The following is a 12,872-nucleotide window of genomic DNA, read 5'->3' as shown; positions in this document are numbered from 1 at the left end:
TGTGGAAAGGGACAGAGGGCAGCCCCTCAGTCCCTCCTCTCTCCTCGGGGAAAAGCCCTCAAGAGCCACACACACGCTCCACGCGGCTCTTTAAAGGGAGCGCTAAGCAGAGCCTCCAGCCTGCATTCACTCCATAAGACGCACACACATTTCCCCTTACTTTTTAGGAGGGAAAAAGTGCGTCTTATGGAGCGAAAAATACGGTAACCCTCTCCTGCCCAGCTTCGGAAGAAGCATATTGGGCAACTGGGGCGGTGCGCCGAGGAGTCGGACGAACCGCCCATAGGGGTGGAACGGGGCGTTTGGTGCCCTCAGGGAGGGATGAGGCGGGGGCACCGTGGGGCCTCAGCCACCCTACAGCTTCAGGCCCCGCGCCTGCCATTTTGTCACCCCCATCAGGGTGACACCCGGGGTATTCCCCTCCCGCACCCCTTCCTTTGCTCCTACTCCTGTGGGCATCACTTTTGCTTGCTCTCCATCAGTCTTGACATCTTTGTGAACTGCAGATGTTTGCTCAAAGAGAGCTCTTCGACGTGGCCTTTTACCCCCTTCCTGCCTCAGCCAAATGGCGGAAAGCCAAGCAAGAAATGTTCACCCCAAGAGCTGAGGTGTTAACCGGCTTGGCAAGGGTTGGGGGCAGCCTGGTTGGCACTGACCCACAACAGGGCCTTTTTAGTGGTGGCTCCCCAGTTGCAGAATACGCTCCCTGGTGAGGTGCACCTGCCTCCCTCGTTACTGATATCCAGGAGAAATTTTAAAGCATTCCTCTTTAACCCAGGCATTTGATGGCCGAAAGACACTATTTCTGGAAACCCTACGATCACTGGTCTACACACGGTTTTTAGACTGTTTCTAGATTATTATTTTTAAATGGGCACCCCACTGGCGAAGGCTGAAGTAGAGCTGGCCAAGATTGGATCTCCCCATGTTTCCTTTTGCACACCTTCAAAATGCAGAAGGAGGCTGGATCTAGACGCATCTAAGAAGCGTTTCAGTTTAAAGCGTTGTAAATTTAAACAGGGAAAACAGGTAGAGGAAAACTGGGATTCCATGTCGCCATCTGGTGGCACAATGTTATATTGCATATACAACTCATATAAATCGCTTTTTCTTTACCAGTCTAGCTTGAGCCAGGAGAGGGAGGGGTGAATTGGTCAGTCTGGGTTTCTCGTTTCTCCAGTTTTATGTTTGGACTTCCACATTTTCTCCATCAGTTTGCATTAAAAAAAAAAATTCTTATGGAAATCCACCAGCATTTTAGTGGCAGTTTTTCCTAGTAAACAGATTTTTGTACGCAATCTTGCTTCATGTACGCATATTTGCAAAGCAATGTTTCCTAGTGTAGCGCATTTTGTGCATGTTATTTTCACCAATATATGCATTTTTCACACGCACTTTAGCACAGTATATTTCTGTAAGCTGTATGTGGTTTTGTTGTTGTTGTTTAGTCATTTAGTCATGTCCGACTCTTCGTGACCCCCTGGACCAGAGCACGCCAGGCACTCCTGTCTTCCACTGCGCCCCCCCCCCCAGTTTGGTCAAACTCATGTTTGTAGCTTTGAGAACACTGCCCCACCATCTCGTCCTCTGTTGTCCCCTTCTCCTTGTGCCCTTAATCTTTCCCAACATCAGGGTCTTTTCCAGGGAGTCTTCTCTTCTCATGAGGTGGCCAAAGTATTGGAGCCTCAGCTTCAGGGCCTTGCAAAATTCAGAGAAGCGTGCATTCCAGAGTTTTGGTTTGTGTATTGTTTCGGAAAGTGCAAACGAGGTAGATGCACCTTTGGCTGTGAAGTGAAATGAATCTCTCCCTCATCCCTAGCCCAGAATTATAGCCAGCAGCTGTTTGTTCCTGCAGATGAACTTTTGTTCTGCATTTGCAGATTTAGCACAGCGCAAACCCCCAAAGGGTTGGTAGCGGCAGAGAAAGGCTGTATTTCAGGTGAATGACAGCTTCAGCTATCTTCGAGTTGCGAGACTCACCAACTCTGTCTACTGGCAGTCCTTATTTTCCCTTGTGGTTTCCCATTGCATTTGGGGGGGTATAAAAGAAGGAAAAGAAACAGATTTCATTCAGTATCTCATAAATGAGCACGTGGGTGGATGTTTCTTATTAATCCAGACTATGATTGAGGCCTCAGCACTGCACTGTGCTCCAGTTCAGCTGCAGTATTCAGGTTGCAGTGCTGTGCAGAGTTACTTGGGAGCAAGTAATTTAGCTGTGATGTCTGCATTGCAGGCAGTTGGACGAGATAAGCCTTAGGGGTCCCTGCCGGTTCTGCAATTCTGTGGTTTTAGTCCCACTGAACTCCATGCAGCTTTCTGGGGCGGTCATTTCCACACTAGCCAGAAAGATGACTGACATACAATTCTGCCTGTGCTCATTTATGTGCTAAAGGTGCGCAGCTTAGGAGTCTGTTTGGACTCACAGCTGTCCATGGAGGTGCAAGTCAACTCTGTGCAGGGTGGCTGTCTACCAGCTCCAACTGGTACACCGGCTGAGACCCTCCCTGCCCGCAGACTGTCTCGCCAGAGTGGTGCATGCTCTGGTTATCTCCAGCTTGGACTAATGCCATGCACTCTATGTGGGGCTACCTTTGAAGGTGACCCGGAAACTACAACTAATCCAGAATGCAGCAGCCAGACTGGTGACTGGGAGCGGCTGCCGAGACCACATAACACCAGTCTTGAAAGACCTACACTGGCTCCCAGGATGTTTCCGAGCACAATTCAAAGTGTTGGTGCTGACCTTTAAAGCCCTAAACGGCCTCGGTCCTGTATAGGAGCATCTCCACCCCCATTGTTCTGCCCGGACACTGAGGTCCAGCGCCGAGGGCCTTCTGGCGGTTCCCTCACTGCGAGAAGCCAAGTTACAGGGAACCAAGCAGAGGGCCTTCTCGGTAGTGGCGCCCACCCTGTGGAACGCCCTACCACCAGATGTCAAAGAGAAAATCGACCAGACTTTTAGAAGAAATCTGAAGGAAGCCCTGTGTAGGAAAGCTTTTAATGTTTGATGCATTACTGTATTTTAATATTTTGTTGGAAGCTGCCCAGAGCGGCTGGGGAAACCCAGCCAGATGGGCGGGGTATAAATAATAATTTATTATTATTATTATTATTATTATTATTATTATTATTATTATTAAAGATGCAATTATAAAATAATTGCTAGAATTTACATACAAATGCAAAATAGCTCGCCGTAGCAGGGAGGTGAGCAGGTGAACTGCGTGCTTGCTATAGGATTGCCAGATCTCCAGGGTTTGCCTAGCTCTTTCCAGGTAGAAGAGGAAGAGAGACAGACAGACAGACAGACAGACAATGTGTGTAACTGGCAAGCTCCAGGCAGGCAGGCGGCAGCAGCAGCAAATTATAGCACAGTCTCTTGGGAAGGGCGGGGCATCTGCCCTCTTTCACTCCCTCCACCCGTCTCCCAATTAACCTCCATCTCCAGGGTCTGGCAGTGGAAGGGAATGCAGAGGATGTGTCCAGGGACTGACCCCAGGAGCCACCCCTGGGCATCAGGCTGGGTGTGATGGCCTGGGACTGGGCTCAGACTCGGAACCAGAGGGGTCTCAGTCTGCACCAGATCCTTTGCCTCAGGCATCATCTGAACCAAGTCTGGGGCCTGATCCTGAACAGCCCCATTCTGCACAGGTTCCCCTACAACAAGCACCAGCTGGGCCGAGTCAGGGGCCTGAGCCTGCTCTGGCTCCAGATGTGGGGATGACCTTGTTGCCTCCAGCTGGGCCATCACTTACAGCTGCTCCACTACCGGTTGGGTCAGGGGAGGCTGAGGCGGCCTCTGGGTCTAGTAACCCACCGACGTCTCTCGAGCTGCAGAGACTCAGGTCTGAGAGAAGGAGAGACCTGAGTACTCGCAGGAGGAGTGCTCGCCTCTGGGCGAAACAGGGAGGTGAGTCGCCGGGGGATCAGGACCAGCCGCTACCCTAACAAAGATAAAAGGCTGTTGGACCCTGCCCCAGGTTGTGGGAGCAACATTGCTGTATGCTAGATCCTGCCTGAGATCCTGTACCTGTCCTTGCCTGGTTTCCTGCCTCGTGTCCTGCCTTGGCCCTGTTGGACTGACTCCTAGCGGAACCTTTGGATTCTGGACTGGTCCTGGACCGTGTTGCACGGGTTACGCCCAGGCCCAGCACACTGGGGCCCTGAAAGCTAAGGGTTTTGGGACGCTCCTGACCTGGCAGTGCTGGCCTTTTCTCCAGCTTCTGCTCAGTTGATGGGCAACGCCAAAGGCCTCTTGCAGGACTCAGCGTGCTTTGTCTTTGAACAGGACTTTGACCACAGCCCTTCAAACAGAGAACAGTCCTCCTCAGTGTAGGGCCCATGGCCAATATATATATATTCTTAAGGACGCGGGTGGTGCTGTGGGTTAAACCATAGAGCCTAGGACTTGCCGATCAGAAGGTCAGTGGTTCGAATCCCCGCGACGGGGTGAGCTTCCGTTGCTCAGTCCCTGCTCCTGCCAACCTAGCAGTTCGAAAGCACGTCAAAGTGCAAGTAGATAAATAGGTACCACTCTGGCAGGAAGGTAAACGGCGTTTCCGTGCGCTGCTCTGGTTCTCCAGAAGCGGCTTAGTCATGCTGGCCACATGACCCGGAAGCTGTACGCCAGCTCCCTCGGCCAATAAAGCGAGATGAGCGCCGCAACCCCAGAGTCGGTCACGACTGGACCTAATGGTCAGGGGTCCCTTTACCTTTAAGTTATTAAGGAGGGACGCAGGTGGCGCTGTGGGTTAAACCACAGAGCCTAGGACTTGCCGATCAGAAGGTCGGTGGTTCGAATCCCCGCGACGGGGTGAGCTCCCATTGCTCGGTCCCTGCTCCTGCCCACCTAGTAGTTCGAAAGCACGTCAAAGTGCAAGTAGATAAATAGGTACCGCTCTGGCGGGAAGGTTCTGTGCGTTTCCGTGCGCTGCTCCGGTTCTCCAGAAGCGGCTTAGTCCTGCTGGCCACATGACCCGGAAGCTGTACGCCGGCTCCCTCGGCCAATAAAGCGAGATGAGCGCCGCAAGTCGGCCACGACTTTACGGTCAGGGGTCCCTTTACCTTTATATATATTCTTAGTTAAAAGAAATGCTGAACCCTTCAGCCTGTGGAGTCATGCAGGGAGAAGTCACTCGCGATGTGATGCTTCGGAGAAGGCGAAAGCTCCTGCAGTGAGTGCCTGAAGCTTTCATATATATAACAGAGCAGTTCCCTGGATTAGAGCCCAGGATTCTTTTCTTTTTCCCCCCCTTTCTAATTTTAAACTAAACCTTCCTTCCTGTAAACACACCACTGCTTGTCTCGCTCTCGCTTTTCCTCCTGCCTCCTGTGTTTGAGAACTGTTGGTATATTCCAGTCTTGGCCAAGCTGGTCCCTTCCAGCTGTTTTGGACTATGATTCCCATCAGCTCCATCCATGGCCTATTGCTGGCTGGGGGCTGATGGGAGTTGTAGTCCATTGGGAGCCAGCGTAGTACAGTGATACCTCTGGTTACGTACTTAATTCGTTCCGGAGGTCCGTTCTTAACCTGAAACTGTTCTTAACCTGAAGCACCATTTTAGCTAATGGGGCCTCCCGCTGCCGCTGCACGATTTCTGTTCTCACCCTGAAGCAAAGTTCTTAACCCGAGGTTCTATTTCTGGGTTAGCAGAGTATGTAACCTGAAGCGTATGTAACCCAAGGTACCACTGTATAGCACATGGGTAGGCAACCTAAGGCCCGTGGGCCGGATGCAGCCCAATCGCCTTCTAAATCCAGCCTGTGGACGGTCTGGGAATCAGTGTGTTTTTACAGGAGTAGAATGTGTGCTTTCATTCAAAACACATCTCTGGGTTATTTGTGGGGCACAGGAATTCGTTCATTATTTTTCTTTTCAAAATACAGTGGTACCTCGGGTTAAGTACTTAATTCGTTCCAGAGGTCCGTACTTGACCCGAAACTGTTCTTAACCTGAAGCGCCACTTTAGCTAATGGGGCCTCCCGCTGCTGCTGCACTGCCGGAGAAAGATTTCTGTTCTTATCCTGAAGCAAAGTTCTTAACCTGAAGCACTATTTCTGGGTTAGCGGAGTCTGTAACCTGAAGCGTATGTAACCTGAAGTGTCTGTAATCCGAGGTACCACTGTATAGTCCACCCCCCCCACAAGGTCTGAGGGACAGTGGACCGGCCCCCTGCTGAAAAAGTTTGATGACCCCTGGTATAGCACTTACGAGTGTAGGAATAAGACCTGGGAGACCAGGGTTCGAATCCCCACTGAAGCGCACCGAGTGATCTTGGGCCAGTCACTCTCTCTTGGCCTGACCTGCCTCACAGGGTTGGTGTGGGGATTAAATGAGGAAAGAGAGAACCATTTAAGCCGCCTTGAGCTCCTTGGTGACATTGGTGGGATATAAATGCAATAATAAATAAAAATAACCCCCTAAAGCAGAATAAAAAAATTCCTTCCAGTAGCACCTTAAAGACCAACTGAGTTAGTTCTAGGTATGAGCTTTCGTGTGCATGCACACTTCTTCAGATACGAAAGCTCATACCTAGAACTAACTCAGTTGGTCTTTAAGGTGCTACTGGAAGGAATTTTTTTATTTTGTTTTGACCATGGCAGACCAACACGGCTACCTATCTGTAACTGCCCCTAAAGCAGGGTCAGCAAACTTTTTCAGCAGGGGGCCAGTCCACTGTCCCTCAGAGCTTGTGGGGGACCGGACTATATATTTTTTTGGGGGGGGGATGAACGAATTCCTATGCCCCACAAATAACCCAGAGATGCATTTTAAATAAAAGGACACGTTCTACTCATGTAAAAACACACTGATTCCCAGACCGTCCGCAGGCCAGATTTAGGTGATTGGGCTGGATCCGGCCCCTGGGTCTTAGTTTGCCTACCCATGCCCTAAAGGGTATTACAATGGTTACTCCCTATTGTAGAGCAGCCTTCCCCCAACGTGGCACCCTTGATATTTCGGACTACAACTCCCACCTGCCCAAACCAGCTCAGCTAATGGGCAGAAGCGATGGGATTTTCTGCTTTGATTCTTGGATGAGGCCCTTTTGAATGAGCTCCCATTGGAGATCTAGAGAGGGCCAGCAATGGGGTGCTCTTGAAGACAGTTAAAAGATTTCTTGACTGCTTGATCCATGAGTTTTCTTTTGCTGGATCCGGTTGGTGTCATTGTGCAAATTATGCACGATCTGTTCTGATTTTCTGGTTTTAATAGGTTTTTTAAAATGTCTCTTGAGAACCACTGTGAGATTGATAAAAGTGGTAAAGGTAAAAGTAAAGGTACCCCCTGACCATTAGGTCCAGTCATGGCCGCTCATCTCACTTTACTGGCCAAAGGAGCCGGCGTACAGCTTCCAGGTCATGTGGCAAGCATGACTAAGCCACTTCTGGCGAATCAGAGCAGCGCACGGAAACGCCGTTTACCTTCCCGCCAGAGCGGTACCTATTTATCTACTTGCACTTTGACGTGCTTTCGAACTGCTAGGGTGGCAGGAGCAGGGACTGAGCAATGGGAGCTCACCCCGTCACGGGGATTCGAACCACCAACCTTCTGATTGGCAAGTCCTAGGCTCTGTGGTTTAACCCACAGTGGTAGATACGTTTTAATAAACAAACAAACGAAACAACTTCTGGGGACCCACAGGTTGAGAAACACTGGACTAGAGGGAAGTCAGTTTGTTTTGCTATGTTTTGTTTGTGTATTGTTTTTGTACTGTTGTTTTTATTTTTAGTTATTTTTGGAAAATCAATAAATTGTTATATTAAAAAAAGGGAATACATACGCTTCAGGTTACAGACTCCACTAACCCGGAAACAGTGCTTCAGGTTAAGAACTTTGCTTCAGGATGAGAACAGAAATCGCACGGTGGCAGCACAGCAGCAGCGGGAGGCCCCATTAGCTAAAGTGGTGCTTCAGGTTAAGAACAGTTTCAGGTTAAGAACGGACCTCCGGAGCGAATTAAGTACTTAACCCGAGGTACCACTGTACTGGGCTTGCAATTTAACGGCAGCAGCAGATCTCGATCAACCGACTCCTGTTTCTTCCACCGACCAGCAGCTCCAATTCCCCCTGCGCCCCCCCCCCGCAACAGGAGGGGGAGCCAGGGTGCCTCTGAGCGCGTGCAGAGCGCCCTCCCTCCCACTGCACCGCGGAGCAAACCCCTCCGCCTCCTGCCCTTCTCTGGGGTTGAGAGGATGGGGCGAGCAGTGGCGTAGCGTGGGTTGTCAGCACCCGGGGCACGGCAAGTAATTTGCGCCCCCTAACCCGTGGATTTGCGCCCCCTAACCCTAACCCCCAGATGTTGCGCCCGGGGCGGCCGGCCCCCCCCTGCACCCCCATGCTACGCCACTGGGGGCGAGGGGTGTCCCCAGCGCTTCGGGAGCGGAAAGCAGCGTCGTCCGGGCGCCTCTCCCTCCGCCCGCTCCGCCGACTCCGCACCGGCTGCGCAGCGAGTGACGCTCCTCTTCAAAGAGTGCGGCAAGTTGGGCGCGCGGAGGGGGCCGTACCAAGGAGAGGGGGGGAGTCGAGAGGGGGAAAGAGCGGCGGGAAGATGCCCCCCTTTCCCCCTCACGCTCTTTCTCTCCTTCTCCTCCTCCTCCTTTGGCCCAAGCGAGATGAAGAACCTGAGCGCGTGCGAGCGAGCGAGAGGCCGGCTCTCCGCGGGCGCGGCTGCCCGGGCCACCCCCGCGGCGGCTCTTGGTACGGTCTGGCTTTCCTTCCCCCCCCCCAGTCCATGTGTTGCGAGCGCAGCAGCGCCAGTCGGCTGCCGGGCGGCGCGAGGGGAGGAGCGGACGAGGAGCTGCAGCTGCGGGAGCGGCGCGCGCGGGAGGCTCGGACGGGCAGCCGGCGAGGGAGACGCGGGAAGAGGCGAGGTGAGCGGCGGCGGCGGCGGCGCCGGAGGGGAGCCGAGAAGCGGAGGCGCCCCTCCAAACTCCTCCGCTCGGAATAAGGGGGTCCCGAGCTCCCCCCTTTTTTCCTGCTTCTCTCCCGGCTCCGAGGTCGGGGGTCCCTTCGCTCAAAGTTGGAGGACTTTTCCAAGCTGTGGGGCTGGGGTTATTTTTTTGGGGGGGTGTTGCATTTCTGTGGGGCGCTCAGATTTGGAGGCGAGCGTTCAAACTCGAGGGGGAGGGTCTCCCTTTTGGGAACCCCGGGTTGTTTTGAATCAAGGGGGGGTGCTGCTTTTCTCTGGGGCGGGAGCAAAGCTTTTGGCAACCCCCTCCCCCAAGATCGGGGGCTGGCTTTCTTTGGAAGGGACGCGGGGGGGGGCTCGAAGTTTGGGGGCTCTAACTTGGTGCGTTCGGAGAGCCTTTTTGCACGGGGAGTTGTGGGGCAGAGCGAGGGGGGGGGCTGGTAGCTCATCCAGCCAGGATACAGCGCTAACCCCCCCCCATTTGTGTGCCTGGAAACAGAGTTGCAATATGTGGGGTGCCTCTGTGCCCCCCTCGAATAGGCTGTGCCCTCCCCCCAAATTGTGTGCTTGGAAACTGGGTCTCTGGAAACAGAGTTGCAATATGTGGGGTGCCTCTGTGCCCCCCTCCAATAGGCTGTGCCCCCCCTCCTATTTGTGTTCCTGGAAACTGGGTCTCTGGAAACAGAGTTGCAATGTGTGGGGTGCCTCTGTGCCCCCCTCCAATAGGCTGTGCCCTCCCCCCAAATTGTGTGCTTGGAAACTGGGTCTCTGGAAACAGACTTGCAATGTGTGGGGTGCCTCTGTGCCCCCCTCCAATAGGCTCTGCCCCCCCTCCAATTTGTGTTCCTGGAAACTGGGTCTCTGGAAACAGAGTTGCACTGTGTGGGGTGCATCTGCGCCACCCCTACCCTCCCCATAGGCTGTGCAGTCGCTTGGCTGGACTCCTCCGGTCAAGCAGCCATGGGAATAAGCCGAATTTCCTTCTGTCTCCGGCTTGCTTGGATCAGCTGTGATGGCGCAGACTTGGGTGGCATCCTTCGGCTGCCTGGAGTTCCATGGAAATAGGAGCCCACGGAGGAGCATCTCTGCCTCAATGCTTCTGGCTCCAAATCCTTCCTCCCAAAGGGATGGGGCTTGGCTGAGGTGGTGGGGGCTCGGAAACGGCCTGTGGGTGCCCCCCAGACGCTAGAAACTCAGATATATAAGCCATGTGCCAATTGGCTCCTTAAAACCAGGGTTGCAGCCACCAAAACGCAATGCCTAGTTGCCAGTTTTGGGGCCAGACAGCTCAAAAGTCATCTTTTTCAGTACATTTCGCTTCCTGAAATTTATTCTGATTGCGCAGACAAAATACAGTCATACCTTGTCTTAGTTGACAAACAAAATCGGTTCCCAAATGCCGAAAACCTGAAAGTATGTGTTCTGGTTTTCAAACGTTTTTCGGAAGCCAAACGTCCGACACAGCTTCAGATCGAGTGCAGGAAGCTCCTGCAGCCAATCGGAAGCCGTGCTTTGGTTTTTGATGGTTTCAGGAATCGAACGAACTTCTGGAACGGATTAGGTTCAAGTACCAAGGTGTGGCTGTATCACGAGTTCTACAGGATGTGGCGTAAGCATGTGAAAACAGTCTAGATCCCATGTTCCCCAGGCTTGTGCTTTCCGGGCATCTTTACTTGGTCACAAGTGGCCAATTGTTGTTTAGTCGTTTAGTCGTGTCCGCCTCTTCGTGGCCCCCTGGACCAGAGCATGCCAGGCACTCCTGTCTTCCACTGCCTCCCGCAGTTTGGTCAAACTCATGCTGGTAGCTTCGAGAACACTGTCCAACCATCTCGTCCTCTGTCGTCCCCTTCTCCTTGGGCCCTCCATCTTTCCCAGCATCAGGGTCTTTTCCAGGGAGTCTGCTCTTCTCATGAGGTGGCCAAAGTCTTGGAGCCTCAGCTTCAGGATCTGTCCTTCCAGTGAGCACTCAGGGCTGATTTCCTTAAAGAATGGATGCCTTTGATCTTCTTGCAGTCCATGGGACTCTCAGGAGTCTCCTCCAGCACCAGAATTCAAAAGCATCAATTCTTCGGCGATCGACCTTCTTTATGGTCCAGCAGCCACGTGCAAAATGCGCCTGGCAAATTTTGAACACTGCTCCCACCATCCCCGACTGTTGGCCATGCTGGTTGGGGCTGTGGGGTTTTCCCCATCCTGGGTTTAATGCTCATGACATTTTGGGGCTCAGTTGTGGCATGGAAAGCCTGTTGGCTGACAGTGTGCAAGGCTGGGCACCAATTAAATGGCGCTGAATGTGCACATAGGGTTAGAATAATTGCAGCAGGGAGCCCCCTTTTTCCGCCTGTTATTCTCACCCCCCCACCCCCAATTCTCAACAGCTTGGTGGAGTTACACCACCAGCCCTTCCCCTTTGTGTTTTTGGGGACTTGGTGACCATGCTGATAAGGGAGAGGGATGATAATGTTGCAGCACACATGGACCCCCCCCCCCGAGGGATTTTTGGAGACTCCAGGACTGGCCCTCTGATGGGGAGATAAGGGGAGTTATTTCCACTTGCGATTTGTAAGAGTTTGAAGGGAAAATTGGTTGCAGGGCTGGGTCTACGTTAAGACCGCACTCCGGTCTAGTGTGCCGGGCCAAAGTTTTGTCCTGCAAATGACCCTTTAATTCAAGTGGGGCTTCACTCTGCACCAGGGATGGGGGGGAAACCCTGGCTCTCCAGATGTTGTTGGACGACGACAAGCATCAGCCCCAGCCAGAGTGGCCAAAGGTCATGGGAGTTTTGCCTCTCCAGATGTTGCTCCAAATTCCCCATCGCTGCTCCGCATCTAGAATGCAGAGTTCAGCTTGTTGGTTTTAGGTGTTGTGCAATAGTCCTGAAATATCTGAGATCCTGGTGCAATCTTGCTTGCTAAGACAGATCACTTTTAGCTGCCCCATAGGTTGGGTGCTGAGGTTTATGGGATGGTCTCCCCACCTGTATCAACTTCTGTAAGTAGCAATGTATTGCATTCAGTTTTGGGGGAGCTTGGATAATGGAAGTTTCTATCATCTTCCCTCCCACCTGGGTTCCCTAAGCAGCCTTGGGCAAAGCACTGTCTCAGCCTTCAGCCCTCCAGCTAACCCCCTGCCTTGCAGGGTTGTTGTACAGGCGACATGCAAAGTGCTTGAATTCAAAAGTGTAGTAGTAGCTGTGGATGCTGTAGTCTTTGGAAGTAGGTGGTCGAGCTTAACACAGAATCCACATTTCTCCTCTGTGGAATGATAGTATGTGTGCAAGTTAGCCTGTTGCATCAAAAGCAACAGAGTTTTGCAGTAACTTAAAATGAAGTTGGCATTTTCCAACCAAGAAATATCAAAGGGATGCCCCCAGCAGGAATCTGCTAAATTAGAAGTTATTTGAAAGTTTGATTCTGTCCATTTGGGCATGAATCGAGACAATGGTTTCCTGTCCCGCTACAAGTGTTAGCAATGATAAGATAATTGTGCCAATTACTGCTATTGTGATCAGTTGGTGTGCTTGTTTTGCCTACATTTAAGCTTTAGTTGAGTTGCCACAGTTGGTTATTTTCTGCATTCCATTGCTATTTGAGTCTGTTTTACATTCCCCACCCCCCAGTGTCCCTGTGTAAATTTTACACACATGAACATGCCTCTGTGAACTGAGGATAAGACTTCATGCACCTGAGGAAGTGGACTCTGACCTGCAAAAACATCTGCTAAAATACAATACAGTCATACCTTGGAAGTCGAACGGAATCCATTCGACTTCCAAAGCATTCGACTTCCAAAGCGAGGCTTCTGATTGGACGTTTGGCTTCCTAAAGAACATTCCAAAACCGGAACACTCACTTCCAGTTTCTGATCGTTTGGGAGCCAAAACACCCTGAGTTCCAGGGTGTTTGAGAACCAAGGTACGACTGTATAGGTGTTTTTTATATTGTTTTGCACATTGGG

The 12,872-nt window shown here is 52.0% G+C and overlaps 1 protein-coding gene across 3 annotated transcripts in view; it reads left to right on the top strand.

Moving 5' to 3' along the window:
* Nucleotides 1–12,872, top strand: part of FRMD6 (FERM domain containing 6) — a 154,091-nt gene that overhangs the window by 66,202 nt on the left and 75,017 nt on the right. The window contains exon 1 of one of the 3 annotated variants that reach the window (XM_081861446.1): nt 8,773–8,877. The exons of the other annotated variants lie outside the window; for them this stretch is intronic. The gene's annotated coding sequence lies outside the window, so the exon portion shown is untranslated. Of the gene's footprint in view, nt 1–8,772; nt 8,878–12,872 lie in introns of those variants that run through there. 3 annotated transcript variants of the gene reach the window in all.

This window comes from Podarcis erhardii (assembly GCF_964252035.2).
Source record: "Podarcis erhardii genome assembly, chromosome: 1".
Lineage (NCBI taxonomy): Eukaryota > Metazoa > Chordata > Lepidosauria > Squamata > Lacertidae > Podarcis > Podarcis erhardii.
The sequence above is the reverse complement of the archived record's forward strand: the minus strand, read 5'-3'. Positions and strand labels throughout refer to the sequence as shown.